The sequence below is a fragment of the Monopterus albus genome, unplaced genomic scaffold (genome assembly GCF_001952655.1).
Source record: "Monopterus albus unplaced genomic scaffold, M_albus_1.0 scaffold139.1, whole genome shotgun sequence".
Lineage (NCBI taxonomy): Eukaryota > Metazoa > Chordata > Actinopteri > Synbranchiformes > Synbranchidae > Monopterus > Monopterus albus.
The window spans coordinates 871,262-877,033 of record NW_018128019.1 but is presented as its reverse complement, the minus strand read 5'-3'; the positions used below and the strand labels follow the sequence as shown (position 1 = coordinate 877,033).

Sequence of the window (5,772 nt, the reverse complement as noted above, 5' to 3'; positions counted from 1 at the left end):
AATTCACGAACTTACAGAGATTCACGGGAAAGGGAAAGTAACAGAAAGAACTGGATTTCAGCTGCTGCGAGAGAATGAACTGCCGCCCACTCTCCACACACAAGGTCTCTTCATACATTGCTAGCTAGCCATAGCTCTTCACAGCCTCGCTGGAGCAAACAGATTATGTGAAACAGCCCACAGAGATAACTGATGAGTTATTTTCTCAGACTTTAGGACTTCCCCTCAGGGCTCTCTTGTAAGAGAGGTTCTTAACCTCAGTGGGATTTTTTTCCCTGGTTAAATCAAGGCTAAATAAAAATATAAAAGCTGAAATTCATGTGTAAAATTGATGCATTCTCTTTTACTCAAGCAACTGTTTCAGTACTACTGATTGAAATACAAAGTTTACTTTGTTATAGACTGTGAGGTTTGTGTTAAAATAATGTCTGCTGGCTTACTGAGAATTTCTGCACACTGATAAACTGTGGTCACAATCCCGGGGTCCTGGGGGGAAGAACAATACTATTAATGGAATTCTTCTTGGACCTGTTGATAGTAAAAGGAAAGAGAAAAGGGCAGAGATAGGGAATGAAACAGCAGAGCAATTTAGTGAGGTGATTTATGGAAAAATAGGCAGGATGTGTGACAGGATAAAGGTGAATAATACAGGGAAAATGGGAGCAAAAGTGGGCTGGGACTAGAGGAGGGGTTGAGCTGAAGTGAGCGAGAGGGGAGGAGAAGAAGGGAGCCAGGCTAAATCCTCAGCCTGTTATTATCAGGACTCACATGCAGCCCCTCCCATGATGGAGTGAGAGCAGATAGAGAGAGATAAAGAAACGATGGAGTTAAAGAGGGAATGGAAAGCAGGATTACTGGTGTGACAGCACCGGCAGATGAGAGGCAGCGCAGCCGTGAGGGAGAGAGAGAAACTCTGGTGGAAACAAACAAATCAGTGCAACAGGATGAGGACCTGCTAGTGCACAGGCGGCCTGACTCTGCAAACCTGCCATCTGTCCTGCTTTTCTTTCCGTGTTCCTGGTGCTCTCACCATCATCCAACATCTGGATCACCTCGCATCCATATGGGAAGAGGCTGAGGGGCGGGCCAAAAAATCCAAATCTCATCCTCTCTTCATCATTCTGATTGCACAAGACCTGAGGCACATCATCACTGAGGGGAACCCTTGCTGAGGAGTACCATCACCACACTGGCTGATAACTGCACCAAAGGAAAGCCAAACTTTTTCTCCAAAGATGCAGAGGCGTGCACAGGAGCCTTCCTTATCTGCCTGTGAGATTTTTTAACTTCTCATGGATTATTCACGTCTTGTGCCCCCGAGCAGGGAGAGGGAAAAGGAGACAGAGGAGGTGGAGAGGGGGAGAAAGAAGGAGACGGCAGGGATGTGTCACCACCACTGCTGCTGAAGTGTTGCTGGCATTTGTGCTCCTCCGCTTAGAGGCATTTTATCACTCTTCCTCCCCCCAGTTCGCTCGTCTCCTCATCCAACCAGTGGGGAGCTTGAGGGATACAGACAGAGAACTAAACACCGTGGGTGTATGTGCACATGCACACACACACACACACACACAGGCTGTGTAGAGGGCTAACGCATCTCTCGTCTTCTATCACCCTCACTTTCCTTCCCCGTCCCGTTTTGTAGTCCTGTCTACACCTTCGTGACCACTTGCAAATGCTTTCTCAGTGACACGCACAAAAAAAGAGAAGTGAGAGAAGGGTGAAAAAAGTGAGAAGACAGAGCGAGAGATTTTTGGAGATCACGTACGCTTGCTGTCACGTTGTGAAGTCCTCCAGGGGAGTGTGCAGACATCCAAAGCTGCCAAACACACACACACAGACTCACTGATAACTCTCACACACTCACTCTCACACAGAGACTTGGTCTAAATGTGTACTCCTACAGGTGCTGAGAGGGGAGAGAGACAGGTGGGAACCAGGTGAGAAGGAAAGAAACAGAAATAGGGGGAAACACATTTGCAGGGGATTAACCGGGGCGCGATGGAGCAGCAGGAGTTCAAGATGGATGGCAGCACTAAGCACAGGTAAGCGCTACTCTCACACACACTTCCCCATACTTTTATTCTGTCACTTAATCTGATCCACTGTCAGGAGTTTACAGCTCATATGTTAGTGGGAAGGGCCGACACGAAGCATTAGAGAGATACTGAGTAAAAAGACACTAGAATAAGCAGCTCAGGGGGCGTTTGAGTATAAACACAGACGAGTGGAGCCATACTTTCATCATTATTTATAAGTGAAGTGCTTCCTCGAGAGAAAGCGCCAATCTGCTGTTGACACAAACACAACAGCCAGTTGTTACTATAACAGGAACTACAGTAACCGAACATATTAGCTTTTTTTACTTTGACGTTTGGGGGTTAGCTGCTGGAGTGTGTGTGTGTATACACACAATCCCTTCATACTGTGTGCACAAAGGCTTATTCAATATGACTCATTTACTTACAGATTATGGATGCTACAGTTGCAATGCTTCACTCTCTTATCATTTATCTGATAATGCTCATTGATTCGTCCCACAAACTGTGAGCTGCAGCTTTTGTTTGTCTCTGTTACAGTGACATAGCTTTTTGCTCCGGTGTTCATAAATCATGTTGCAACACCACAATCCACAGTTTCTTCTACAGTTCACAGTAGCACAAATCGGTGGTTCCCAACCTGGGGGTTGAGGCCCCCAAAGGGTCCCAAGTCAAATTTAAGGGGTCTCAAGATAATTAAGAGCATAAGAGTAGAAAAAACATTTATCTTGCACAAAATATTAATTTTTATGGCTTTGCGAAATTTAGCTTTTCTGTTAAATGTTGGGCACTTTCATTTCAAGCTTCAGAAAATAATTTGAGGCTACTATTATTGTGGCATGTTGTTGACTGGTGGTTCCCAACATGCGGTGCGGGGACCTAAAGAGGCCACAGATTATAGTACACTGGGATACCACAAAAAAAAAAAACTCTCAAAAAATGTATTTAGCTGATTTCATCTAATTTAATTTTGTTTGTTAGGCTAATTTTAGCTCTTTAAGCTTCAGATTAAACAAACTGAAAAAAAGGAGCTGTTCATGACACATGTCCACACTACAGAGTTGCAAGAAGACATTGAGTGAAACGGTCACAAGCCAAAAATAGTGGGAAGCACTGACACAGACAATCTGGAATATGTGTATAAATGTGCACATAAATGTATGCATGGATCATTTTATGTATGTTATGCCAAGTGTGTCAACATCTGTTTTAAGCAGGTGTGGCAGGAGAGTCAGTGTCACTGAGATTTTGAATATCTTACTTTTGAGTGGCAGGGGGGCCCAAACTGATCTAGAAATGCCCCCATCACGTTAGCATCACTCATCTCGCCCAATACATCCTGCCGGCAATGATTTCCTGTAAAGCTGTCAAATCTTTATGTGTGAGAGCAACAACTCACAGACAGATGGGGTTGCAATGTTGGCAGTTAAAATCCTTAATTGTGATAAATTTATGTGTCAGGTTATATGATATTTTTCACAATAAGCTCAGGGGTTAAAGATGACACTCATTAATCCATAATGTGAGTTTAATTTGTATGTAGAAGCTTTATTAGCTGTGTGTGTGAGGGCTGATGCATACCTCCATATGTGAGCATGAGGTTAAGAGCTGCACGTGCAACACTCACAAATCAACTTCTTCACATCATCAGTATGGAGGCAGAGGGATGGAGGGATGAAAGGTGGAAGGACAGTGGAGCTGGTTGATGCTGACAGAGTGGCTACACAGTGTGTTTACAGTCATAACCTGCAATGTAAACGATTGAATAATGACTTCAGGAAGGGTGACGGGATTGCTTCCGTGACTGGAAGCTCATTAATCCAAAGTGTGATTAAAGTCAGGACCTTTGCTCCTGATATGAACTGAAATTCTAAACAATTGATTTTGAATTTGTGCATCGTGTCCACAAGCTTTTCATAGAGCACACTCCTATTTCATGCATCTATTTTTCATATGTTAATGAAAGAATGTTGAAAATACAAACTAACCAATATGGTGTAGTCTGATAATCAGGCTTGCCATTCAGGTTTGACTTCAGTGTTTATATAACTGGAAAAAAAATAAAATAAATCACAGCTGTGGATGGCAACTCAGAGGACTGGAAGCAAAGTTCTTAGAGACCTACCAGGAGAAAAAAAAGTCAATTCAGTCCAGTGTTAAAGGTTCAAGCCGGTGTTACACTTTATTGTTTAACAAATTGAATGAAAACACAAACCAATTGCTTTATCCCAAATATTTATCCACATTTTTCTGGCCACTGGGAGGCAGCAGAAACAAGCTGCAAACCGAACACTGACACTTGTGATTATTCTCTGTTATACTTAGGGTAATAAAAACACAGTCTATCCAAATAGACTGCAAGTGATGCATTAATAATTATAATCTAATAATATTGCAATGTATAAAATTACAGACCATTCTGCATAATGAGCATTTTTATTTTTGCCACTTTATGTTCAGGACATCTTCCTACTCATGTTTTTATACTTTTACTAATTTTACAAAAATTTGACGTGGTTTGTAACAAAGTATTTCTACACTGTGTGCAAGTAAAAGATCTGAGTACTTCTTCCACCCAAGACATCACAGCTAAGCACATTCTTCCTCTTGAAGTGTGTAAAATCATGTATTAATTAGTCATTTACAGTATCCGTTAAAGTACCAGTATGAGGGAATTATGAAACTATTGCTGCAGAATAAATTTTCACTGTGGGATTTTTTTTGGATTGATCTCAGGTCTGCATAAATGAGGCTCTAGAGAATCTTGATGTTTCATGCAGCTGTCAGAGCATCGTGCCTGCAGTATGTTGATGAGGAACATCTATTACATTAATACCAGGGCACTAGTTCAAGTCCCCTAATTAATGCAATCAAATTTGTTTAAAATGTGCTGTGAAAAAACTAAGCTCAAGCCAAGCATGTTGATAATTCTCTGATGATGATGCTCACCCTATAATCTACATCCTCCCCACCCTCTGGGAATTCAGTATGGGACGCCTTCGTGTCCTGGCTAAGCACTTAAATGACTGTGTCCTACTGCATACATACTGTTAAGTATCAGCTGAGCATGTGGTCCAACAGGTTTTCTCATAATGTTTCATAAAATATTGTTTATTCTAGGCATATATGGCAGAGTGTAGCAGTTGTACTGCATGAGCACGAATCAGTGTCCTTTTATAGCCCTTTTTTTTTAGAGGAAAATGCTTCAAAGAATCAAATTAAATGTTTTTTAGAAAGCCCCTGAGTGCAACATGTAAAAATGTTTAACTAACACAGGAATTTGGATTATTTCATGTCCAACTCCAAGTAGTGGCTCTTGAACACCTATCATAGGCTGCATGAGCAGAGCCTTGTTATACATGAATGTACCAGCACAGTGTCTTCAAAGGTTGAACTCTGTTAATCACAGTGCATTAAGATTTATTACCAACTTAAAACCATTAACCCACTGAGCTCTGTGCTCCAGAGGAGGCTGGTCATCTCTCTATGTGCCGTTTGAGTCACATTTATTCTTCTTTATAAAGCCATTGTAGACAAACTTGCTCCTTACCTTTGCAAACTTTTTCACAGATCTCATCTTCCGCCTGTAATCTCAGATCACATGAGTCTGGACTGAGATGGGATAGAAAACCTTCATGTTTTTTGTTCCAGCCACTTTGAATAGTTCATTCATTCATTCATTCATTCAGTCATTTTCTACCGCTTGTCCCTGAACGGGGTCACGGGGGGGGGGCGG

General features: G+C 41.9%; 1 protein-coding gene across 1 annotated transcript in view; it reads left to right on the top strand.

Annotated features, from left to right (window-relative positions):
- The first annotated feature begins 818 nt into the window (after positions 1–818).
- LOC109967944 (glutamate receptor ionotropic, NMDA 2C-like) overlaps positions 819–5,772 on the top strand; it is a 42,991-nt gene continuing 38,037 nt past the window's right edge. The window contains 1 exon segment of the mRNA XM_020613872.1: positions 819–2,042. The gene's annotated coding sequence lies outside the window, so the exon portion shown is untranslated.